We start from the raw sequence: 27,302 nt of genomic DNA, 5'->3' as shown, positions 1-27,302 counted from the left end.
GGTTATCAAAACAGTGTCAGCCTCTCAGAAAGAGGGAGAAAATGGCAGCTAAAACACAGAGTCTATAATAAAATACAGACTTAAACTGCCACCTGAAACTTGTTCAAATAAATCTACTGCCTGCTGTTGGTTTGCTGCCCTTCACACCTTTCCAAATCCCCTGTGGAAATTCTGCAATGCTGCAATTTGCATCCGAGAGACTGTGTTTTCTTCAGTCTGTGAAATGCTCCGCACTTTGCAACTTTGCAGTTTTCAGCAGAAACCCTTCTGCTTTCTTTCTCCTCCTGCCCTGCATGGGTGGAAGCCCCATGGAGAGGACAGCAAGGTAAACAGAGCTGAGCAGAGGAGGTTTGGGGCGGCTGCCCACCGGGGAACTTGAGGCCTTGTGCCGAAAGCCATGTCCTCGGCTGGACCCCATTTCAATTCACTCTCCCCTCTTCCGCACTCAGGAAGGATTTAAACCTTTCCAACACAAGCCTGGGGTAATAGCTGAAAGAGATCCTGGATTTTTACGGATTTTGGCTCAGACCAGCCTTCTTCTTTCCACTCCATAAGGAAAGTGCACTGATTGCCTGATTTATGCACCCTTGTTATTTTGGTAGGGCTTTATGAACACTTTCATGAGACAAAGATCAGCAGTATATTCTCATGCTGCCCCCCCATCTGGCAGCTGTGTATGGCCATGGGCCAACAGCTGATGACAAAAGGTGTGGTGACAGGAGTGACTCCATGTGTCTCTCCCTCTTTCTCTTCTTCCCAGTTTCTCCCAGCTTGACAGCGCTGCTGGTGCTGATCTGGGGGTTTGTGTAGATCTGTGAATTAGAGCTTTTTCTGACTAAGTTTCTCCTTCCATTTTAGTGAGTCAAGTCAGCTCACGAGGGGATCTGATGGGCATTGGATTTAGCACAAAGTTAGGACTGTGGTGGGTGAAGGTGTGCATGGGGATGCCTCGTTTTGGTTGTTGTTAGATCTTGTCTCGTGTGCCTACAGTGTACCCAACACCTCTGTCCAACACTTAACAGAGCAAGAGAGAAAAACTAAAGTCAGCAATTTCTGGCCTTGTTCCAATTCCCAAGTACTTTTCTCTTCTCAAGCACTCTTCTCAAGTGTTTCCCTGGAGCTGGCTTCTACACATTTAGTTAAATAACCATAGTATAGCACCACTGTTGGAAAGCCATTCATGGCAGCAGCCTAATATTGTACTTAATCTTGCTAGCTTCCTTGTGTGAGATTTGCTTGTGTTAGCGCTGGGAAACCTGCTTTCTGCTGTGCCCTGCTGAAAGGCCTCAAGATGTGTTTATTACCCGTGTGAGTACTTCTACCTGAGACAGATGCTTTTCCCATAGGAGCACCGGGGAAGCCTGGCACTCTGGGCACTCAGTGGCTGGCATTGCTGACCTTCATACTGGAGACTTGAGGCCCTTCTCCATGCAAGGGATTGCTAGACCGGGGTCTGTCAGGTCTCAGAAATAATTTGTGAATTGGTCTACTTAAGTGATGGGGTAGCTGTATAGGAAAGGGTTTTGCTCTGGTGGAGAACACGTTACCTTGGATACCCTCATTCAACCAGTCCCAGCTAACCAAGTGGTAATCCCCTTTCGTTTTTAATTAAATGTCTTTCAAATTCAGCGTTTTCCTTTTTTAGAAGACATGAAGAAAGCACAAAACTAAAGATTTTTCTGAAAAGTTATTTCTCAGCCAGACAAGGATGACCTGAGCCTGGGCAGTGATGGGGTGCAGTCCTCCAGGTACAGGTCCTGCACCTGGGTCAGGGCAATCCTAAGCATGAATACAGGCTGGGTGATGAGTGGATTGAGAGCAGCTCAGAGGAGAAGAACTTGGGCATACTGGTGGACCAAAAAAACCCCAAAGAATATGGGCCAGCAACGTGTGCTTGCAGCCCAGAAAACCAACCATATACTGGTCTGTATCAAAAGCAGCATGGCCAGCAGGTTGAGGGAGGGGATTCTCCCTCTGTACTCTGCTCTCGTGAAACCCCACCTGGAGCCCTGAATTCAGCTCTGCACCCCTCCCGGCACAAGGCCTGTTAGAGAGGGTCCAGAGCCAGCCCATATTAATTGTTCAGCATGACACCACATGGAATGGGATATCCCTTTGTCCACTTAGGGTCAGCTGCCCTGGTTGAGCCCCCTCCCAGCTCCATGTGCACCCCCAGCCTCCTCGCTGCCAGGGCAGCACAAGAAGCTGAGAAGTCCTTGACTTAGTGTAGGCACTGCTCTACAACAGCTAAAACAGCAGCGTGTTATCAGCACTATTCTCATCCTAAATCCAAAACACAACACCATACCAGCTACTAGGGGAGGAAAATTAACTCTATCCCAGCTAAGAATTTGCACTTGCTTCTTTACTAATCAAGATGTGTGAGTTTGATACCTCTAAGATACTTCCTGAGTCTCTGCTTTATGTTCAGAAAGTTTTGGATTCTAGATGACAGAAAAACAACGTGAAATGAGGAGAAAAGTATTGTATATTCCCTAAAATTCACTTATGATAAAAATACATATTAATTGCAGTGAAATGTTTTCTGGATTGTCTTATTTTCAAATGGAATTTCATAGGGCTCTTTGAATCTGTCTGACCTAATTTAAAATTACCAATAAGTAATCAGAAGTAGTGTTTTTTTGGAGTTTATTCTGTGCAGTACCTGGGTCTTTGGGACGAAAGGTTGTATGATCTTTCTTTGATGAATGGTATTATTAGAACAAATTTACTATCCAGGCAAAGATGAGATGTTTCAAGCATTATCCAACTTTTTTGAGATAAAAGTTGATATTTTTCTTGCCACATATATTTCTCTAAAAATTCAGATTTATGCAGTGTAGGAGATCAGCATGCATTAAATTGTCTCAAGGACTGAGGCATGTACATTTTTTATGTTTATAGTGTCATCCTTATGATCCGTTTTTGTATGGTGGTTGTCTAGTGTTCAGAAAAACAACATATGCCATGTAGAATTTGAAGATGCTACTGGGTACAGCAAGATCAGAAGCAAAACTCAGCTATTCACAAAACTCAGCACATTACCATTATCACAGGTAGCTTTCCTCCTTTCGCATTTAGAAGGCCAGCTGTATAACAGCAAGGCATAGTTATTAGCGTTTATTCCTGTGTTATTATCTCTGTTCCACACCACTGGTCATGTTTTATTTATCAGTCAAATTTTGCATTATTAATGGAGAATAAAATTCAGGGCTTAATTTCAGAAGAACAAACCCTCTGCTCGTAGCTCAGACGTTAGATTGTCCGACTAATTGCCCTGTTCACCTTTCCCCTTTGCCTGATACATCATCTCTACTAGTGTGGTATGGCTGGCGTTTTCCTCAGAAATGCTTTATTTATTTATTTATTTATTTATTTGAAGGCACAAAGTTACCTCAAAAAGGACTTAGTGTTGTCCTTCTAGCTTGTGTAAAAGCAAGGAGAGTGGCTGGCTCATGAAGTCAGCGCCAGGGAGGGATGGAGCCGTCTTGCTGGAAAGCACATAATGAAATTGTGCTGCAAAGTCAAAAGCACCTGAGAGCGGAAAGTAGGGCAGTTCTGCGAATGCAAAGTTGGGAGCCTCTGGGGAGAGCCTGTGAGTTAATTATTATGAAGCTCTGGGCTTTGCCTTCTGCCTCTGGGGCCTCTTGGCCATCACTTTCCTTGCCTTCCTTCTTGGCTTGCAAAGACCTGCTTGCATGCGCTTCCTTGTCCTGCACCTCCCTCAGCTTTCACCTACAGCTTTTCAGCTACATCTCTTCAGCTTCACAGGGGGTTAATTAGGCTTGTGGTATGGCTTACAGTGAATTAACTTGCTTGCTGCCCCCTTTCTTTACTCTTTGCATAGACTTCCCATGGAGATGAAGCATGGAGCTCTGGAAGACATCCTCGGAAATGTCAGCCTGAAAAACAGACTGGGTTTGGAGAGAAAGAGTGAAAAAGAGAAAAGTTTAAGTGATCAGATCCTCTCCATTGCTATGCAGGTTCCCTGGCTACTTTGGGATTTTTAGGCTTGTGAAATGAGGACATTTAACCAGATGTCAAGGACAGACCAGAAACTTCACTTCTCTTAATACTGCAGTACCTAGAATTGCTGAAAAGGGAATATGAAAGATTAGATATAGCAGTGTAGGGAAATTAAATAGCTTTGACATGTCTTTAGGCACCTGATATGGGAGCAGCCAAAACCTCTAATTACCTGATATTTTGGCTTCACAAGTACATTGGGAGGCTGAGCACCAGGCTTTCCTTCTAGAAGAAATGAGTGTTAAATATGCAGTGATTCAACTCTATTTATATAAAAAAGAGAGAGAGAAAAAATCCATCTGCTTTTTGTTTTGCATACAGAGAAACTTCAAAGACATCCTCACTGTTTATTTTTATAAATGAATGTATAAAAACATGTATATCACTGTACAAATACACAATATTGAACAGCAGAGAGGTGTGTGTGTGTACATATACACTCACACATACATTAAATTATAGTTTGATGATGGGTCCAGCACTTATTTATGTAGTAAACAAGCCCTGAACACAGGGCACAATTCCTCAGAAAGTACCACCCTGATAAGAAATTGCATTTTTGAACAAGCAGGTTGGGGAACTTCACATGTGGGAAGGACAGGAAAGGTCCCCTCCTGCTGGATGCACGGTGGTGAAACATCTCTGGTCCTGCTGGGGCTGCAGCTATCGTCCTGCAAACCTGGCTGCAGAAGCTGCACGCTGCCTATTTGGATCCGATGGCAGCAGTTTTCCTCTTCCAAGTACCGTATCGCTCCCTGGCACATGTATTTGCCTTGGCTGAATCCCTCAGTGCCTTAGTGGCTGCGTGCAAAAGCTGTGCAAAGCCTGGTTGAACACAACAACTTCTGTACCTTGTACCTCTTGTGTGCAGGATGAACCAAAGCAAATCCTAACGCATCTCCTTGCAGCTGGAGTAGTGACAACTCTTCAGCACATGGAAAGGGGCCAGCTTCCAGACCAGCTCAGTTTTCCTTGTTTAATCTCTTAAGCACATTTTCAGGCTTAACCGCTTGAGCGGCAGAACCCCCATCAGCAATTTCAAAAAGCAATTATTTTGAATCTGTTCAGAAAATATTTTTATCTGCAAGATCCTGCCCAGCTACTGCATATTAGAAATGGTATGAATCACCCTGAAATATTAATTGATAAGATTTATGACCTTAGAAACATTATTAAGAGCAGGGTATAAGGCATGCGCAGCTTTGCTCTGGCCAGGGGGGACCCAGCATTTTAATGAAGGAGTGTTAATTATCACAAAAATGGTGGAAAAATCCTTAGCAGGAAAGAAAAGTTCCGTGTATGATCAGTCATGCATTATGCCTTTCATGTAAAACAAAAGAAAATAAAAAAATACAGTAGGTGGGTTATAACTCTGTAAATCCCTACTGGAAAAGTTGCACTTCCAGAGAGTATTTTTCATAGCACTCTGCTCTTCTGAGCCACCATAGCAAAGGCGTGCATGGCAGCTCTGCCTCCTCTCATCTTCCTGCTACTAACAGTTCAGTTTTCATAAGAATGAGCTATTGTCTGTAGTTATTGAATGACATTTAGGAAAATTTCCATCTGTATTTTATTGTGTCTGCCACGAAACTTCCACCATCCTCCACTGGTTATCGTGGCGTCGGAGATTAAAGAAACCCAGTGGCTCGCCTAATTCACTGCGCCTGCCTTTCTCCTGCTCAAGCTTGTCCTATTTTCAGAAGTGTTTACCTGATTAGCACATGCAATTACTGATGTGTGCGTAAGGCTCAGCTTGGGTTGTGAATGTTCCCTGAACCTTTCCTTCTAGATCAAAGCTCCCACGTCCTTCCGCGCCACATCAGTCTCCTGCTGAAGTCAGTGCGACTTTGGCTGTTAACTTTGGCCCGTGAGCACATTCCTGCAGCGCAGGATTAGGTGTGGGCTCCAGCGCTGTGCTGCATCAGGACCTTTGTTAGACGCAGAATCGGAGCCATCGTGTTTTTACATTATCAGTCATTTGTGAATTCCTTATAATTTTTTTAATGACTTTTGCAGAGAGCAGTCAGATGCTATTAAAGTTTTACTGAATTAAATTGGAGAAACTAATTTTGCTCTTAGTATTTTATTTCGGTGTGTAACTTGATTTTTAAGAAGCACTCTGTATTGCGTGGCCGTTTGCATTTGCTTTATAAGCATAACAGAAAGGTTTCCCTGGAGTCATGGAAAAATTGCCTTCTACGTCCCCTATCTAATTAGCACCATGTATGTTGCCTAACTCCTTATAATTCACTCCTGTGCACAGTATATAGAACATGACTGGAAAAATAATTTGAGGCAATGAGTTAAAAAAAAAACTCCTTTTGTCATGTATAGGATATGGCCAAATACACTCCCAATCAAATTAGATTAAAAAAGAAAGGACAGCAGCACTAAGATATCTGGTGTTGAAAATAGACACCGAAGGCTTAATTAAAAACTGTGCCTGTGTTTTTAAAGGGGCTTGCGGTTAAGGAGTAGCAATGAAACCCTTCTGGCTGAACACCTCGGGGACCCGGCCGTGTCCCTGGCACCTGGATGGGGCTGCTCTGATCCCTGAGGACAACCCTGACCCTGTGCTGGCAGACGAGCTACTGAGCCCCGGTGTGTTCCGGTGGGTTGCAGCTTTCCGGGAGGGAGTACAGCCAGGCACAGCACTGCTAATTGCAGGGATGGGGTCTGTCATCAGGACACAGTCCGATGAGCTGCTGCAGTCGAGTAAATCCATGTATCGCCTCGCAGCGAAGGAGCGGTGAGTCTCTAAACCCTTCTAACTAGATCGTAAGCGCCGTCTGAGCAGGCTCTGGGGGTTTCTCATTCTTTTTCTTCTTTTTTTTTTTTTTTTTTCCTTCCCGGTGGAACCCAGAGGACTAATGTGATTTGGAGAGAGAGCAAGTGTCAGTGGACTCAATTCTCATGTGTGCAGTGGAGCCAAACTCTGAATGAAGAGGTTAACCCCTTACCCTCTGCATGTTCACTTGAGTTAATCAGATCATGTGTGCACGAGCCAGGGCATCGCTACAGGTGAGAGGCTGGATTTAGTGCCCTGCATAAATTACACATGGGGACAGGCAAGGAGCTGAAGCCATCCACAGCCATCCAGTAGCTGCCCTTGTCACATCAGCCAACGGCGGCCATTGCTTGTGCTGCAGAGCTGTCACATTTTCTAGGACCTGCCACCCCTTTTCTCCTTTTGAGTGACATGGACACCCCCTTCTCCATCTTCCCTATGGGGGGGGGGTCAGCACATGTGGGACCCCATGAGCCTCTTGCCTTCAGATATTGCTCACTGCTGGGCTCTCCTCTGCAGGGCTTGTCACACGGGTGTTTTAAGGTCACGTTGCACTTCCTTAGCGGAGGAAGAGAGGAGAAAAATATAAATATATAGTCATCTTTGCTATACTTGCACTTAAAAAATAAACATTCCTTTTCTGTGATTCTGAGAAGATGTGGTGTCATTTCCTGAAGGAGAAGGAGGGGGCAAGGGGACTGAGAAGAAAGGCAAGTGTGAAAACAAATATTTTTTATTGAAAAAAAAAAACAGTATGTGTTTATATTCTCCAGAAATAAGGCAAATGTCCACCTTTTTCGGAAACCACTAATTTTTCATTGGAAAAGAAAGAAGAAAAAGAGAAACATATGTTTTGTTTTTGTTTTTGTTTTTCTGATTATTCTGGGGAAAGTAAGTAAATGCAGTACAACTTTTCCTCCCTACGTTGCTTGGTACCAGCCATCTCTCCGTTCTTGTGTAGATGCTCGGGGACCAGACCCCACTCTCCTATCTCCTCCACCCTGTTTGCCCTGGGTGAGAGCTGAGAGCTCTGGGAATAATACCCCAACATGTGCCTTACACGTGATTTCACACTCCCCTTCCACTGACACAGAAGCTGTGGTTTTTCAAGGTCTGCTGGTACGAGTCCACATCTTGGTGACTTCAGCCCAGCTCATCTGTCTTGCCTCAAAATTAAAGTAGTTCTGTCCTCCCGTGAATTCTGATCTTTTTTTCTTTTTCCCTTCAGGAGGTGGTAAATCTGTCCTGAAGATATATTTTCATTTCCTTTGTCTTTCCAAAATGCCCTGCCTCCCTGCTTGCTTTCTTATTTGCAGATGCATAGGATTTAAGAGTTCTCGCCTCCCACTCTGACCCTGGTCCTGCACGGTTCCTGCTTGGATGATGAAGCGTCCACCTCGGGTGCTTGGGTCACTCCGCTGCTCGCCGGTGAGGTGCTGGAAGGCTGCTCTGCATTCGGAAATGCTGCAGGTACTTGACACACCAAAGAAGTCAAGTATGAGATGTTTATTAATTGGGAAATGCATATCTTGTGTGCTGAAATGGAGCATAGAGAGGAATTAATTCAGGGTGCTGAAACACAGGCACTGCTGGCTGAAGCTTATTCACCTTTTATGAAGGGAAGGGATCAGTTGCACACCAAATCCTTCCTGTGTTAACCAAATTGCCAATTGCTAGATATATCTCTTGTTAAATCAAATCTTTCCTGCTCTAAACTGCAGCTGTCAGTTCTTGAATCAAATATATCGAGTATTAAACCTGTCACCTGGGAAATCACATCAATATTCTATTCCAAACATACAGTGGTTGTTTACCAATCTCCGAACTCGTAAATAAGGTACACAAAATACTACAATTTGGGATTACATAAAATGCACCAAACACTTCTATAGTGAATTGAGGTCTGTTTTCCTGGTCACTCAAAATGGAATTTTACAACTTCAAAGGACTTCTTCCTTTAAACTTCTCTTTAAAAGACACCGATACAAGATCAGGTAGTGTAAGAGCAACACTGCTTAAATAACCTTTGCTTATTAACATAGTACTAGTGGGCTGATGAGCAGAGCTCACTAGAAATGTGAATTTGGGGAGGAAAAATATGTATTATTATGAAATGCAACAAAGTTACGTTTCAAGATTTCCCACAGATTGGGAGTAGGAGGTAAATGAGTGGGACAGGTCAGTGTGAAAATCAAGACAACTTTAGATTTTTATCTTTGGAATATATATATACATATTTCAAACCTGTGCAGGCTGTGACTGCACTTATACGCTGGGCTAAGAGTATCCCACAGCCCTGCTTTCCTAATTTTCTAGATCAGGTATGCATCTTGGCTGCGTGTCTGGATTTTCCTTCCGTGGAAACAAGCATCTGGTAAGGATGACTGTGTGCACCCAGGTTTCTCTTTGGGACAGGTTGGGGATGGGCATTTGCACAGAGAAGTGTTCCCATATTACTCACCTTGTAAATACCTGAAATTCCCTGGATTACCCCAGAGCTTTGGAGGTAGTTCAGGGACTTTCAGGCTCCCAGTGGACCAAAGAGGAGACTGGAAAAGCCCTGAAGGCAGTTTTCCAAGCAGGAAAATGGGCAGAGTGCTGTAAGTGATGCTTCAGGGCTGGCTGCTGCCTGTGCTCATCCTCTGTAGCATGATGAGATGGTGCCCCTTGAGAGCACCATCCTCTCTTTTGCAAGGGCGTGGTTATCCTGATGAGGACTTTGGTGATTCAGGGCTTTAATTTTATAATATTTTACCTCGAAAAAGTCCATGAAGAATTTAGAAAAAAGAATCATTCTTTTTTAATATACTGAGGCACTCTGGCAATGCAGGGCAGAGGTGTATGAAGTACCCCTATGGAGCTGCTGTATTCAAATACAGTGGAGTGCAAGGAGATCCCTGTGAACAGCATAAAAATTAAAAACAAGTCAATGACTGGAGCCATCCACCCTTATTTCTAGTACCCTGACCCTCAGTGGGAAAACTCTGATTTCTGAAAATAACTCATTCTTTTTGAAAGTCCTCTCTTTTTCAGTGGAAGGGTTAAAAACCAAATGTCTAAATTCAGGTAACCAGGAGTGTGGTTCCAAATACTTTGTCTCGAGCCCCTTTCTGGTAGAGATCCACGGGCAGCTTTGGAGCTGTGCACACTCAGCACGAACCACTGCTGCGGTCACAGTCAGGAGCCGGGCTCAAGTGCACGGTCGGGCTGGGGCTCAGCAGAGTGGGGTTTAATTCCTGGAGCTGACATGGCTTTCCTGTATGATTCTTGGCCCGTCACCAAATCTCCCTGGGCCTCATTCCCTGTCTACAAAATCACACCTCTCCGACCTGCTGCCCCGCGGGGGAGCCGAGGAGAGGCCGCCCAATAGTAGTTGTTTATAAACGGGGGGCTTGCCTTTTGGACAGGGCCCCCAGACAATCTCACAGCGCCATTCGCAAGATAAAGAAGGCAGATTATCTTAAACGGTCTGGCAGATGTTGGAGAGACTCCAGCCACGAAGTGGTCGGGAGGTGCAATGCAAGCTGCTTGTGCAGCGCTGAAAAGACTCGCTGTCCTTTTTGCAGCTCACCCCTGGTGAACAATGCATGATTTATTTATTGAGGAGCTGTTTCTGAGTCACCTTCTTTGCCACGTTATGAAAACACTGAGAAAGTGAGTCATTTGGAGGAACGCAGCCTACAGCACTCGCTTCTCACCCTGCTTCCTGGAGCAGGAGGGGGAGAGCCCAGCAGGTGGGCTTGGAAGTGAGGGAGAGCGGGAGGCTCAGCTTATTTCTCTCCAAGGGTTTTCATCTGACCTCAGGAAAGTCACGTAGCCTCATTAGGATTTAGGCCATAAACTGGGAATAGTGGCCTGGCCACGCACAAATGGGTGTTGTTTATGGGATGACAAAATTAGAGACGTGAGACTGTTGGCTTCTGTGCTAATGGGGTCCTTCCAGGAGCCTTGGACAGCGAGGGTGATGAAAGTGCAGATGCAGTAACTGGCTCTAAATATGCAAAAGGTGGCTGCAAAGACAGAGAAAGAAATCCATTCTCCATTTTTGCAGGTGATAGGAAAAGAAGCAAGGTCCTGAAATTAGAACAAGGAAAGACATGGATTAATTGTTAGGAAAAATCTTCTGGAAGTGAACTGTTGAATGCTAGAAGGGATTGCCTAGGGAGAGGGTGGACTCTCCCGCCCTGGGATTTTAACCCCGGTTAGACGCACATCTGTTTGGGGTGGTTCAGGTGGAGCTGTTTCAGGCTGCTTTCTTCTGGCTCTGTGCAGAGAGGAGTGGACTGCATTCCCCGAACAGGCTGGCTTTTATCAGGTCCCTCTGTGACTGATGGCCTCAGCATGTGAGTGCAAAGAAGACAAGTATTTAATTTGCCTAATTATTTGCTTCATTCAGTTCTGTCCTGATGTCCTTTGATATCTTTCCTTCTCCCAGTGGCACAGGTAAGAAAGCTCAGTGCTTTCCCTTGTCTGCGTAAAATTTACCTCTCTATTCATCAAAACCCTTCTTTGATGCTGCTGTTGTTCCTTGCTGCCTTCCAGTCCTTCTCCAGTTGTGGGACTCTCTCCACCCTGCAGGCATCATCTAGCTGTTTCTGGCTACACGTATTTGCTAATCAAGGTATTTGATTTGGCCTTTGGTCTTCCCCTCTAGCTGGGGGGCTGTCATTGAAGTCTTCTGGCTTTCTGGCTACTGCTGCCATGAGTTGGACAGAGGCATTAGGAAGGCTGGGACCCTGGAGCCTTCCTGAAGCTTTAATCTTAGAAGTGGGAGCTTCCTACTGGTGAAGAGCAAAGCACACAGCACCAAGATGAAAGTGCACCTCAGTTTGCTGGCTTTCACTTCTCTCATGGTGTGAGATGAAGCAAATGTCCCCTCTCTGTCCCCTCTGGCAGAGCTGTCCCTGCCCATTCCTACCCCTGCCCTTCGCAGCAGAGCATCCGTGTAGGCAGCTCCCCTTCTTCCATCTCTTACCTCTCCTCCAGGTGGCATCAGCTGTGGTTTTGCCCTGGCCAGACACACTGCTTTCACGCAGCCACCTCCTGCCACCTCCTGATGCTCCCCATCCTGCTCTGCCTGTGGCAGACCCGTCCCTCCCATGCCCATCAGCCCCACAGAATGGAGGGCTGCAGCTCCAGCAGGACGTGGGAGATGCCAAGGGAGCATAGGTTACCCTGCTCTGCCAGGTCCCCTCCGAGCACATCGGCTCTCCCATCCTTGCCTCAGACTGTGAGGCAGTATCTCCAGTCAGTCTTTTGCCTAATGAAGGTCTCTAAATGTCTAACCTCCCCTGCAGGGAGCACGAGGGCTGTCCACCCCTCTCTCCTTCCTGCTCTCTTCCTTAGCAGGATGGATCCTTGAGCACTAGAAATCGGGTTATCAGTGAGTGGCTGACCCTGGATCAGCCTTTCAAGAGGAAAAGAGGTGAGGCACCACTTCACATGCTGGGAAAGTCTCATCCTTGGTGCCCTCTTGCTCTTAGGAACAATCAGCTCCCCAGCCAGGTTCTGGCCAGCACCAGCACCATCTGTTCCCAGAACCCGAAGGAGGTGAGGGTACCATCTGCAGAGCATCCATGCCACTGATACAAGTTGAGACATCAATCCTGCTCTGCCTCTCCGTGTTGGATCTGTATGTGGAGACAGCTGGTAGGTTTGGGTACGTCTCTGCTGGGTGCATGGTCAGCTGTCACTGCCCTGTGGAAGGCTGCGATATTCCCTGCATGCTGGGCAGGGTCAGCTAGGAGAGCAAATAAAACTCAAGGATGTATGGAAATGGGATAGAAATCCTTTAGCACACAACCTTGAGAAGGTTTCACCATTTCACAGATCAGCAGTACTGACATTTCTACCTGAACAAGGGGATAGAGGAAGGTATCTTTCAGGAAGAGAGGAGAAAAGCATCTCTTTTTCAATTCAGTTCACCATGTGAGGGGTGGTGAGTGCCCTCTACATCAGCCACACACACATCTGGCGGGTGGAAAACCTCCTGAACAGTCACAAGGACAAAAAGGTGTAAGCTGGGCCACAGCAAACAGTCTCCACATTAGCACGTGGGGGTTTCCAGCCATCAGAGCCACGAACTCCTGCACGAGTGAGAGGGAGAGTGTTGCAGACTAGTTTTAAGAAGGAGCTGGATGGATTTGGAGTAGTCTCCTGGGTCTTTCCAGTCCTACGTTTCTAAGAAGATATGGGTGGGGGGGAAAAAGAGCTATAGGTGGGATAACAGAAGTGCTAAGACACAGCAAGCTCTCTTTGAAAAGAGACAGTGAAAAATTAGAAGTGTGGGAAGGCAGAAATGGAAGGCAATGCGATAAAATTAAAAAAAAAAAAAAAAAAAGACTGCCAAAAGCACACCCGCCCTCTATCAAATAGTACAGGGAATGCAAATCAGGCTTCGCTACTCCCCCTCCTCATTAGACAGGGACTTCCAGTAACACTGAAAGGCATATTTATCCCTTGGCAATGCAGCACACAAGTAACCTGTGGGAAATCACTGCCATTAGGCATCACCGAGCCGGGGCGTCTAGCAGGAAGGATTAGAGCTGGAGAGGGCTAGCGAGAGCATCTGTGGTTATGTATGGATGGATAAAAATAAGCATTATAAACTCACAGGCTTCCAGGCACAGACAACCTCAAAGTCCTCAGGGCTAAGAAACTTCCCTTATAAATAGGTTAGTCCATAACTCTCCGTGGCATTAGCTACTGTCAGGGACAGGATACTGGACTAGATGGGCCCCTGGCAATTCCTCTGGAGAAAATACGTTTCCAAAATAAAGACCCTAAAAAAAAATCCCTGTAACAAAGGAGAAATTATTACGTTGTTTATTAAATAAATTAATTTGAATAGGGAGAACAGCCTCTGCTTTGTTCCCCCCTCAGTTTGAACTGTGGGTCTCGGAAGGAAAATGAAACCACTGCTCCGGGAAGCAGAGTAGTGTCCTCCGCGCCTGCTTCTTGCAGAATAAAAGGCCTATATTTAGAGGATTCCAAGTATTAGAGATATACTGAGTTGGCAACTGTTTTGGGCAAATTTCCAGACCCATCTGATTTTCCACAGAAATTAGACATTTTGGGTAACCTAAGAAGTTGCAAAGAAAGCTGAAAATAGTGGTTTGCTATCTTTACAGCCCAACCTGTCACATTTAATACAGTTTTGAGAGGAAATATATGATAGGATTTGATGCAATTGATATTAAACTGCATTTGATTTTAGAAAGGGTGTGTTTTCTTGCATATATCCACACACACATAGGCACATCCACACTCTGAATGCACATGCATAGGTACACCCAGGGTAAGGTATCCAAGCTGTTCTACTAGGTTCATTGCTTGCCTAATTATGCATTCACATTGTCTTTTGACATCTGTCTGTCTGTCTATCTAGCTATCTACCTAACTATCTGTCATGGGACTGCACGGGTGTATTACAGCAGAAGTTACGCTCTGAATTTGTGCAGAATGTAGCGCCTTTGGTTTAATAGCTCTAATAACTGTTTTAAAGGAGAAATACAGATGCATGAGACTATGATAAAGGATGGCAAATGTTAAACCTCAGTGAATCACTGTAACAGATGCAGAGTCCTCTAGTCAATAGTTTGCAGATACCTCAGGCTGATACGACAACCATGCTAGGTACAAATTGCATCTTACTTTAAGAGAAGTAAGTGGTTTTTATAGCTACCATCCAGAGTATCACAGTGGAAATAACAGCAATTTCTGTTTTGAGCCTTCCATCACCCCATGTAGTCTCCCTTCCTTCCCTCCTTTTTTGATTGATCATACATTTTGCATAGACCATTTGGGTTTGTGATTCCTATGCTTATACTCTATCTAAGAGGAAATGTTTGCGCAGAGGGAAATCACAGTTTTTTATTTTTTTATTTTTTTTAGGTTTTTTATTTCTGCATCAGTCCAAAGGCACTTGTCCTATCTCTTCAGCTCTTTTTAGTGCTAACTTTATTATGAAGTGATCTTCCAGAGGAGAACTGAAGCTAGATTCGTACTTTAGCATTTGTCCCTATGCCTTGAGTTTCATACATAATAGCTGGCAACAACTAAAGGCTTCAGATCAGCAATGGAAAACTTTAAGCACAGCAACTTCAGTGCAGTTTAGGTGGCATGAACCTGGGCTGCGGTACTTTCAAACTGCAATAAAAGTACCTTAGATACTGCCTCATATTAATAAGGGTTATGGATTTAAAATTAGAAAAAAAAAGGGAATACAAAAAGACCCAAAATTGGAAACATAAGTGCAGCTCAAAATGCACCAAAGTGTTTCATGTAAAAAAATCATCACTTTGCTTGGTGATATGTCTTTTTGGTCACGCTGGAGCTTTCCAGGAGTTGCACACTTAGGTCCCGGTCTGTATCAGCCACTTCACCTGAGTGTTGGTGCATATGTGGGCTGCCTTTATTGCAGACTAGCTGTTAGAAGTGGGCTGAGAAACGTAAGGATAAATCAGACAGACTGTCAACAGATATGATATCACGAGCACCTGAAAGTCACTCATTCCTGAGTGGCAGGGCTCGCCATCGGAGTCCTTGCCGGATCTGACAGCTCGCGGTGCCTGCGCGCAGAGTGTGTTTCGGCAGAAGTGCCTCTAACAGTCAGCAGCTCTAGGAGCTGCTTGTCAGGCTCTGAGAAAATGAAAATTCAGCGACGCTCACAAGTCTAGGGTGCCACGAAGTCAAAAGAGAGAGTGGTGACGCATTTGAGGGAGGTGCTTTTTTTCCTGTGTGGCCCATGAACACCAGGGCTTCTAAGGCCTACCTCCAAGGGGCTTTGAAAAAGAAATGCCCAGAAAAGTAAGTCTATTATCAGTGGTACATATATAGTAAAGCTGTTATTGTTAACACACATCTGATAAAGATTTTACCCTCTCATTACTTAGGAACTACTGTAGGGCCATCACTAGCTAAATATTATCCTCATTCTATCATCGACTAGGAGATACAGGTTGAGATTTCCAAACTATTAATTAATTTTGGTGCAGTGCATGAGCATAGCATAGGAAATGAAGAAAAGTTTTTTTATTTTCTCCAAACATTACTAAAAAGTTTTGTTTCATCCTATTTTTAAACATTTTGGTAGTATTTTCTAAATATCATATAAAAAGAAAACCTGGCAAATTGCAAGAAAAAGCATCTTAGATCGGACCCGTATTGCTGAGTGATTTGAGCAAATATATAAATGGAAGCGTCTCTTTTAGACACATTGGAGATTAAGACCCGACCTTCAACATTGCTCAGTGGCAACCAGTTCAACAGACTCAGACTGTTTAAGCTAAGCAATTACCTGTACATTAACTCCTATCTGAAGGGGATAGTTGGAAGCCAGGATTACTCCACCTCCTAGAAATCACTTCATTGTGAGTTCCTTGCCCTATTCATCCTTGTAAAGATTTGTTTCTTTGCATGTGCTCTTCTGGAGCCCAGTCTTCTAGACTCGGGAGAGGACTCCCCTGATACATCCATCTGCACCATGTAACTGCTTTTAGTGCCTTTCATGCTGCTACATTTTCTTAATGCCTCCTTCATTACCTTCTATTTTTGTCCTATTATTTTTCTTAGAGAGGAACATGTTCTGATTCTAATACTTTGCAACATTTTAAATAACATGACCGTTTATTTGAAGTCTGGCTCTGTCCTCTGAAGCCACTTTGTGAAAATGATTATCTTCTTTGTCCCATTTGCTGATGAATCATATCTGAAACAAATCTTACTGACCAAAAAATGAAGCACTTGGGGTTTATCTTTTTTTTTTCTTTGTTTGTTTAACATAAAAGTGTGGGGACCCCAAAAGCTTTGTTCCTTTTGGGAAACTGACTTGCTCTTACTGGCTTGTGGCAGGCAGGATTTTTGGGGAAGCAGGAACCCCAAAGAAAATAACATGCAGTAAAACACACTGCCCAGGCCTCTAAGCTGAAAGGGCTTTCTGTGTTCTTGCAGAGCTGAACACTGCTAAATTCCAAGGAAAATGCAGAGCAACACGGAAAGAGGGTCAGGAATAGCACAGGACGCTGCCTGGGTTAATGTATATCTTCATGTGCTTGCCTGCCTGCTGAGTGTGCGTGCCTGTGCACAGGGACACATTTGTGCATGGATGCAGACCCCTGTGCCTATGTTCCTCCTGAAGAGAAGTGCCAGGAGTAATTCTTCTCCTTCATTTTGCCTGCCTGTGCTCAGCTCCTCTTGCACAGAGCCGCTGCTGAGGCTCACCGCAGACCTCAGCCCAGCCCGTGTGTGCATCTCCTTGCACCGCTGCTGGCTCAGCGGTGTGCAGTGCTCCCCACATTACGCTCAGGTGGCTGCGATTTGATCTCGATAGCCCTCCCAGCCCTGAAATGGCATCCGCAGCTTCCAGAAAGCACTCTCGGTGCCGCAGAGTGCAGGGCCGGGGAGCTGCTTCGCAGCAGAGTTTTCTCACAGGAAGGGAGGGAGGTGTCGGCACTGACCTTGCACTGATGAAATCCTTGGCTGATCCCGACAAGGTTCAGCTCCCGCAGTATTTGCGGTGAAGCTGACATCCTCCAGGTTCCGTGGAGCATGACTGGGAACGGCATGAACTGTGGAGCCCAGGAGAAGTAAGCACAACTAAATAAATACCCCCTTTTCTGGTGCACAAAGGGGGAATTGATACCCCAGTCAAAAAGCCAAGTGCTGCTACAGCAGTTCTTGGTTGTAAGCATGTGTTTATTGGCTTTAATAAAGTGTCAGAGAGGTTGCCCATGCAGATTTGTGGAACAGATATTAAAACAACCTTTGAAACGATTTGTTATATATGGTCAATGTAGCATGAGGATCCCTGTGTCTTAAATAACAAATGGGAGCAAAGATGCAAAATACCTTGCTTTGAGGTTTTATATCACAGCTGAAAACTTCTCTCCCTGTAAAGGAGAGTGCAGTCACCAAGCAGATCTGAGAGATCCTGATAAGGCACTGCACTGTGCATCCCAAAGGGAGGTAAGCTGTTCCACAGGGACACATTTAACCCTTTGATTTGATGAGTATGCAAACCTTCACATGTGTACACCTCAGATCTCCAGAGGAAATTGTGGGATCTGCTCAGTGAATGTGCCTTCACTGATACCTAGCCTGAACCTGAGCAGAGTATACGAGCTTGGCATCCCTTTGAGAGCAGCTACACCAGGCTTTCTCCAAGCTGTCTACAGGAACGGTCTCCCCATGACAAAATGAGAAAAACAAGCCCTTCTGACTGCAACACGAGACCGTGTGCTTGAGTTCACTCAGTGAAAAAGGGAAGGAGTGATAGAAAACATCACCTATGCTGCTGTTCTGACCTGGCTGCTCTTCTGGAAGTGTATTTGATGGCGCCATCAGTATGGTGCTGCTACAAAGGTTAGTGGAAACAGCAAGTGTGGAAAATACTTTCTATTGACAGAACAGCTGAGCTAACTTTACCGTTGAAATCTTACCTCTCTCATTCCCTGACTGCTGGGATTTAAGCTGTAATCGTTTTCATTTCATTGTTTCTAGTACTTTTTTGACTCGAGGTGCATTTGATGAGTGAGGTTGAATTGGGACCTTTGAGCAGGAGTCCTCCCCACGCTGAACACTGCAGAAGTTGGTGAGGAAGAACATGGCTTTTGTGAAGATGGACACACTATAAGCTCCCAGGCCCCTCTGCCTGCTCCTGGCAGACACTGCACCAAGCTTGGGGATCCAGCATGGGCGAGATCTCTCCTGGCTGGTTAAGGTCAATATAAGTCTGCACAGCTGCTTGAAAGTAAAATCCCAACCCAACCCTCAAACTCATCCCTGCTTCATCCATGAGTTCATGCTGCCTGATTAACCCTACCATACAGTAGTGTGGTTGCTTTGCAGCTGGCTCAGGCCCATGAGCCAGCTCCCCATCTGCTTTTTAATGTAAACAGTGAGCATCCTAAATGAACACTGTGAACTGAAAGTGAACTGGAAGTGAAGGTAGCTGGTATCTCTCAGCCCAAGTCCAGTGCTCTGCAGCATGGGACTAGGAGCTTCTGCTTGTTCTTGAGCCTACAGATGCTGACTAGCTTCACCTGCTGCTTAGAGCAGCATTTTGCTGCACAAGCCATCATGTCAGCTTTAGAGTCATGGTAATTTCCCCATGGCAGGTGGAGGACCTAGCCCTCAGTGAGAGCTGCGGTCATGTCATGCTTCGAATATAAGCTGATTTTGCTTTGGAACCGAGAAACTGCATTTCCTGGCACCCACACACTGAGCATCCTCTCCTCTGCACATACATGCAACCAGTTTTCTGCTTTGGATTCTCTGTGTTGAGAATAGTGATAGCCTGGTCCTTTGTTCCCCCAGATTTTTTCTCTGCGGGGGATCAGCCATTTCCAGCTTCTTCAGAAACAAAACCTTTTTTCCCTTAATCCTTGAGGGCTGCAGAAGTGACAAAGCAGTGGAAGATAAGAGTAAAATTTTCTGCTAGCAGTCATGCAATTAATAAGCCCTAGTTCCAGAAGCTTTACCCTAAAATACACAGTCAAGGCACTACCAGCATTTCACTACTGATCATCTATCCCACCTGGGTCAGGACAGGAGGTCGTGAAGCACAATGCCAAAAAGAGCATGGCTTGACTGTGAACCAGGCTGGAGTTTCAGAGCTGGTGGCTGAAATCTCATTTCACCACAGGTGGGAGAATGTTACATGGAAAGAGAGGAGACCTGGCACACACCAAACGTGGGTGTTCATCTCAGTCATGGGGAATTACAGCTTTCTTCTAAACTTCTAGAGAGATTATTTGTTTGCATTGCCTGAGCAGACAACATTTGCAGAATGGAGGCCTCTCTTACAGTGACAGACGTAGGCTAACAAGGTGACCGTTTCAGGAAGCTGCTGTTGTGTGAAGCAAAGTGGCTGTAATTAACATTGTTTTGCTTTTAATTAGAGCAGTCACTATTGGCAAGCCCTCCGGTCTTATCTAAGGAATTTTCAGCCAGTCACTATATCCTGGTGAAAAGCAGATCGTCAATTACAGAAGCTTTCCTTTTGAGATATTTTGAGTGTAATTGCCTTGCTCCTGTTTGAGGGTTGGGAGGAAAGCCAGCCAAACCATTGCTCAAGCCACAGCTGCTTGGAAGGCATTTTGGTGAACAGTTTTCCTCTATGGTTTGTGTTGCTGGACTGTTTTGCAGTTATGGACTGATTTTGGCTGGTATTTGAGAGAGAAGGCAGGAGAATGGTGAAAAGCAAGGGCACGGCTTTGGTGCTTATTCTGGCAGAGATTAAGGGATTTTATCCATCACAGTGGATGTACAATAGAGGTGGCCATGCTAATTCAGCTCTATAGGAGCAGTTCTGTTCTGGCTAATTTACCAGCTCTGTGCTAGCCAGCAGCTTCTGGGACTTACATGAACAATGGTGCATAGCACACATATTCCATAGGATAAAAAAAAAATAATAAAATAAAAAATCCTGCTTTGTCTCAAGCTAGTGACTTGACCTTGTATTTTTCACGTCATAGTGCTCTACAGTATCTGAACACAATTTTAAAAGTTAAAAAAAAAACAGTTCTCTGCAAAAAGCTAACTGCTTGAAGGCATCCCCTGGCCAGTAATCATCCTTAATCAATACTGAAAGACAGAAGTAATTCGTTGAAACACCATTCATTAATTAGAGTTTGGCCTGGACCACAACAGTATGGACTCTGAACATACACGTTTATTTCTATTTGGTTGCTGAAGGATACGTGAAGAGGCTAGTGACAATTTTTGAAGATGGTTCAAAAGGAAGGCAGCTTGCTGGTGTAAATGCATTAATTATTGAGACAAATTTAGCTGGCTGGAACACTGCATAAATCAGCAAATGATCTGAAACTTTTAAGGAATTAACTGCATGTGTCTTTGCAGATGTCAAATTTCTGAACAACGGAGCTCTGGAGCTAGGAAACATGAAGGCTTCCCGAGGAAGACCTGACTGCCAACAGGTTCCTGATAATGCAGATTGCAATAAGACAGTTAATTTCTCCTTAAAAAAGTAAAAGTAACTGAGCGTCACTGTTGAAATTGCATACATTTCCCATTTGTTACTCTTATGTGAAGAAGTATTGCAGATATTCATAGCTCCAGAACAGACAAGTTTACACTAACCCAGAAAACATGACCAGCTTGCCAAGAACTTGAAATCATTGTGGGATATCTAGTAATGCATTATTACCACTCTGTGGTGGCTGAATCTCCCAGGATCTTTCATCCCTCGCTTTTGTCAGAATCTAAGTAAAGCGTTCCTGTTCTGGGAAGTTTTCTGAGGCTGCTTCATGGTGTTGTAGATGAAGCCTGCCATGATTTATTTATTTATTTTTTTTAAACCTAGAATTGTGTATTGCATTTGATGATAGACATCCTTATGAAATAATAGGCAATGGTAGCAAATTAAGGGTTAATATATGGTCCGACTCTGAAATGGAAGAGGTAACTACATGCCTGATGTTAAAGGCCTGTCTTTTTGTACTGGTGTGAAGATGGCATCAGACTCACTTGTGGTAATGCTTTATTTGCACTTACCCTCACATAGAGGTAGGAAATCGAGCACAGGGATTAACTTTACTGTGACTGATTGCCAACCAATTTAAGGTTTCTTGTGCTGTCCAAATTCTTTAACTAATATTGCTTCAGCTACTTAAGGAAGAGAAACATGGATGTTTGGGCTCAATTCATCAAAGTACTTTAACATTCATCTAACATCAAGCACACAGGCAAGCTGAATTTCAAGGTTCATGTCTAAAGAGCCTCATGAATAGGAGATGGATAGATCTGTATTCATCTAAACCGCTCCCTCCTTCATAAATAGTTTTTAAGTCAAGCCCTTACTGTCAAATTCTTTACTGTGAGGATTCCTGAGATTTCAGCTAAAGAGATACCCACATAACCCGTGGTGAACGTGCCCATCTGGCAGTGGATGTGTGTGAGGCTGCCTCAGCCAGTGCAGCTCATTAGTAGAAACAAGCAGCTAATGCTTTGGGTGAGGAAGTCCTCAGTGAAAGTGAGATTGCTTGGGGAGGCCAGGGAATCTGCCGCTGGGGGTCCTTAAGAATGACCTCCTGGAACAGCGCAGGTCAAGCTGATCCTGCGTGAGAGCAGGGTGATGGACCAGATGACTGCCAGAGGTCCCTTCCCAGGGATTTCATGGTCCCAGAAGAGCTGTAATCCCATGAATAAAAGGTCAAACATTTTATACCTCGTAGTGCATGCCCTGTAATGGAAGAGTAATAGGCAACTGTTAAATCAGTTTCTATTGATAAAACACCAACTATCACTTAATATTTTAATTTGTAGGTATGGATTTCACCATAAGGTGGAAACCACTAGAGATAAATCTTTTTCCTTTTTTTTTTTTTTTTTTCAAACATGCAGCGGACAGTTTTCATCCTTATTTCTTCATGACCTGAATAATCTGATTGTAAAAAGCAGTTTCTTATAACTGTAAATTTTGTGAAAAACATGGATCTGATAGAAGAGCTTTTATTTCTTTGTTGGACTGACAGTGTGCTCCCTCACACTAGCTGGTATTTTCAGATTGATTGCTAGGAGCAAGTTATACATTAAAGGGAGGAGAAAAAAAGAGAAGAACCTGGAGAGACTGATACCGCACATCACATCACAGATACACAAAGTTGCATTGCCAGGAGAGACTGACCGAGCAAATCAAGAATTTTGGGGGGAATTAAATGCACCAAGGTGGAAGTTTTTTACAATTATTTGTTATAGGACTCAAAAAGTAATTTATTCCTTTTTTCTGGAATAACTCATGAATGATGTGCTTGTGATACTTGCTGACAGGATGTAGTCATACATCTCAGGGACAGAGAAATGACTGAAAAAACCTTCCCTGCTACACAGTAATTACTCAGCTTGCATTTACATGGGAGATAGGTATTAGCAGAGTGACTACAGCTTTGCTGCATGGAGGTAACTTGAAAGCCAGCCGCCAGTTGCAAAAGAAGCAAAACTCCCTGAAACATTCCTCACTGTGGCTTCTGACAACATTGCACAACCAGGATGAAATTTGTCTGGTACGGGAAGCAATGAGCTTGCTCCCAACCTGGGGGTGAGGCAGTGCAGCCACAAAAGGTGGCTTCCCCTCTTCTATCACCCCAGGTGGATCTTGCACACTGTCCGGAGGTAGGCTGGGCTCAGAAGACCTCTTGGGTATGGGCTCACATCAGTTTGCACACGGCTTTGAGCCAATTCTCACCCAGCATCCAAACTGATCAAACTGGACTGTCACACAAGTGAGACTTGGAAGTGAGCTCTGGTGTATAGCTGGATATAAACCAGACCTTGCTTTGTCCATTAGGGCAAAGAGATGACCCCAGTCTGCCTCAGGCCCTGCCATAAAGCCATGGAAGTCACAGAAGGGCATGAAGGGCAGAAAATTTGTCTCTGAGGATGGGGAGGATGCTTTGACTCAGCTTGCTCGCAGAACTGCTGTGAGCATGGCAGTAGGCACGTCTCACCAACAGACACATGGTGTTTATCTCAGTTGCATGTCTGTCATCTTCCTAGTGATTTAGGGACCCAACTTGAGGAAAGGATGGGTGAGGTAATTCGGTGAGTCAGGGAAAGGCTGTGATTGAGTGGATCCGGCGTGTGAGCAGAAAGCATCACCGTCTGTGACTGGTCAGCTTCTATCTTTCTTGGAATAGCATCTGAGAGCTGAAAGGAGTGATTTCCACCTCCTCTGACTTCTGGCAGGCTGACCTCAGAAGGGAGTGGTAGAGAAACCAGCTGGGAGTAACTGGCTATTCAAAACGGATCAAAATCCTAACCAGGAAACTTCCGGAAAGGGTTACTGGGGAGGGGACAGGGAAACACCCCGGACATTCAGAAACAGCTAGCCAGTGAACTTGGAAAAGAAACAGCAAAGCAAGGCAGTCTCTCCTCCACTAATCAAGAGAAAAAAAAATAAATTGAAAAAACCCCTGGAACTGATGGAAAATCAGGTCAGGAAGAGAAATATTCATGCATTCACTCTACTGGAGGGTGAAGAATTTCCAAACCCAATTTCTTTTGTGGAAACCTGGCTCCCTAAGGCTCTGAACGAGATGCAGAGAATGTCCCACTGCATGTGGTGTGCTGGTTCAGGATCCCTGCCAGGGCAATCACTCCCAATAACAAGCAAAGCAAAACCGAGCTGCCAAGTTTCAAATGTTCATGGGAAAGGCAGGCTTATGACTGTAGAGAGTGCAATGAGGAAGCATGGGTTCATTTACTTCCAAATCAATCTGACTGTCCTCGCTTGTTTTGCCGTTGCCTCAGATAACAGGTTCAAGACCAGTTTCAGGGAAAGTACATCTAAAGTTTAAGATAAGGGACAGCAGACTGATACACCATGGTAGATGAAACCCATGGAAACAGGAAACCATCTAGGGGATTGTGGGCTGTGATGCTTCAGTGCTTGTGGAGTCCAGAAGCAGACGTGAGACCCTTCTGTGGAAGACAGCCTTCAAGTCTATGCCATACATGACCTTTCCTTGATCCTAAACGCTCGTTCTTTCTGACTTTTTACTTCCCAGGACCTCATTCCCTCTGTCCCTTCTTTTTCGTGATTATAGTTTTCCTGCCAGTCTGCTGGCTGATGTCATCTTATGTGGGCGATCGTCTTGGTTCAGACCGAGGTTGTGCTAGAGATTTCCACAGTCACCACCAAGAAGCATCACCGGGACTCTGGGGGAGTGCCAGGCTATGCTCAGCCCCAGAGCTGCCCTACATCATGGTTTCAGTGATTTTCTGCAGTGACAGCTCTTGGTGGCTTTCAGCTCCTCACTGTCATTTCCCAGGTCATTGCAATGTATTGCAATGCCTCATCCCTAATCTGCCCTCTGACACCTCTTTTGAAACACATTTTTGGGTGATATTGTGTCTTCCTCACTACTTTAGCCTCACTGCTGTGTCAAGTAATGTGGAAAGAAAAGAGGAGAAAACTTTCTTATTTGTCAGTGCCCTGTGTCAGCCTGCCAGCTGAGTCTAGGAAGATTTTAAAAGTTGAATAAGATACTCCAAAGTATTTTGGGTATACCATCTGTATTTTAATGATAATAATAATAAAGCTATTAAAATAATGCACTGAAAAAATAAAGGAAAAAATATATGTCATTCTGTTATCTACAGGTTTTGTGCTAAAGATGCTCTGTGCTCTGAGGCAGCTGAAGTGGTGTCTCTGTTTTGACAGCACGGAGGTACCCCAGCCCTTGTTAGACCTAACTGAACTTTTGTTTATCAACCTTCTCTTGATTTTGTAGCACTGACAACTGTTCGAGTTCCCCCTTGAATAAAAGACTCTCTTTGTCTCAATGTCTTCCTCCCGATGTGATGAATCACGCCGTGGTGCTGCCAATCGCCCTCCGGTGAGCACAGGGTACTCAGGCCACCTCGGGGGTTGTGAACTGGGAGGGGAGAATTTACGAGTGCAAGTGCACATGGGCTTCTGCACCCCAGGAAATTAAAAAAAAAAAAAAAAAATGACTAGGAGCAAACCCTGAGGAGCGCTGCTATTGCCAGCACCTGGCAAACCACTTGTTTTCGGCTCGGGAGCTCACGTACCACATGTTCCAAGGTGGCAGGTCCAGGCAGGAGCAGGGAGAGGTCTCCCCAGCCCCATCTTTCTGCCTGTCCCAGGCAGACCAAGCTGTGACTCAGTGGGCAAACACAGCTGAGCAGCGAAGCCTCCGCTGGCCTTGCTGCTAATCCCTGAAGCTTCTGTTTGCTTCCCGAGGGATTTAGCAGTGAGGGAATAACCAGAAAAGGCAGGAGAATGGCAGAAAATGTTTGCCTCTTTTTGATATAAATATAATTCCAGTACAGCTGACATTCCCACAAGAAGGAAACAGTAAACAAACCGAGTTATCATAAAACTGTCATTAAATAATAACAGTAATAATAAAAATATTAAGCTTTCCATTTTTTTTTATTTATTTTTATTTTTTCAAGACAGGAGCATGCACCAAGGAATGACGTGCATTTTAGGAAATAGCTCTTGTGTTTCCCCGATTCTCCTTTCTCTCTGGTGTCCCACTGGGCTCTCGTGAGGCCAGCACCAGACGCTGGAGAAGGAGGCTCTGAAGAAATCCCACTGATTTCATGGCCCAACTTCTTACTTTGCAAGTGAATCCAGCCCTTGGGAATTGAGAAAAACAATGTGAAAATCAATTTTTTCCTACTTTTTTTTTCCGGACATGCTTTATAAACTTAGAATGCTTCTCTGGTAGAAACTGCTAAAGATGCATATCATGTTGGCAAAGGCACACAGAAATGACCCCATAGTCCAGCTTCTGTCAGTGTTGCCACACAGAAGCAAAAACTCCCTTGCCACCAAAAAAAGGCACTGCTTGAAAAATGCAGTCCTTCAGGATGACATTACATTATCTAAGGTACTATTACTGCCCTTTGTGCAATAATCGCTATACGGTGTGGAAAGGAAAAACAGGAAAAACAGGAAAAAGAGGAAAATCTTTCACCATATCTGGTTTTAGACATCAGGCATAATTTTTTTATTACTTTGTGCAAAAGTTCTGCATAAAATTGCCTGGCCTGGAGACATTGTGCATTACAGGTTTTGTAAATGTTAAAGGGCCCACCTGAGAGCCCTGACTGTTTTCACAGGGATAAATATAGGCAGAAGAATTGTTTGTAATGAATATCATTCAACAAACTGCATCTTCCATTTGTGACTCGTCCACGAAGAGATTGTAATTTTCTTGAGCTGCTTGCTGAATCACTTCTGGAAATCATTCTTCTCTGGCAGCTTCTTGGAGAGCAATTTGCTGGGAGCATTTCACATTCAAAGTTTGCAACTTGAGCTATTTTTATTAGGTGTGTCTGTTCCCTGGTAGGATCTGTTCCCTGGTAGATGAGTGTGTCTCTTGAAGTTTGAATTTCTGGTCTGAGTAATACCAGTAATACCATATATTTTCTGTTCTGAGTAATACCATATCTGAATTTTGATAATCTGAAAAAGTGTTCTGAAATATTCAAAATTTGTTTGAAATAGATTTGCTTTTTGGCTAACATTGGTAAAACATGGAAAACAAAAACAGCAAGTTTGAGGCAAATTCTTTAAAGAATTCAAATGAATATCATGGCTGCTCCAAGTTCCTGTGACCAGGCCCTGTATTTTTGGTGTAATGGCTGATCTGTGATTGGAAGCATATCATCTTGGGCCCAACAGTTTTTGGGAAACGATATTACTGAAAAGGTAGGGATAAAAGCAAACCTGCCAGAGGTCAGGCGTAAGCAGAAAATGCTAACTCTGGTGATGATCAGGTGCTTCACGTGTGTTATTCAGAGTTACTGAGTGCTTGACCCTGATCTTATTCAAACACAGACGCTCTGCTGACTTGGGCAGAGCCTTTCCTGCTGTCCTTCATCTCTGCAAGCAGCAAACTCATTTCTAAACTTACTTCAGCTGAAACAGTTGACAGGCAAGAGATAGCTGGAAATAAGGTCGCCTGGGGAGAACACCCTGCCCCTATGTTTTCCA

General features: G+C 44.5%; 1 long non-coding RNA gene across 1 annotated transcript in view; it reads left to right on the top strand.

Moving 5' to 3' along the window:
• Positions 1–25,117, top strand: part of LOC106037275 (uncharacterized) — a 58,517-nt gene extending 33,400 nt beyond the window's left edge. The window contains exons 8-10 of the long non-coding RNA XR_001207917.3: positions 6,484–6,775; positions 6,890–8,284; positions 20,675–25,117. This is a non-coding gene — a long non-coding RNA (uncharacterized lncRNA). The remainder of the gene's footprint in view (positions 1–6,483; positions 6,776–6,889; positions 8,285–20,674) is intronic.
• The last annotated feature ends 2,185 nt before the right edge of the window (positions 25,118–27,302 follow it).

This window comes from Anser cygnoides, chromosome 5 (genome assembly GCF_040182565.1).
Source record: "Anser cygnoides isolate HZ-2024a breed goose chromosome 5, Taihu_goose_T2T_genome, whole genome shotgun sequence".
NCBI lineage: Eukaryota > Metazoa > Chordata > Aves > Anseriformes > Anatidae > Anser > Anser cygnoides.
This window is presented reverse-complemented; position numbering and strand designations above follow the sequence as displayed.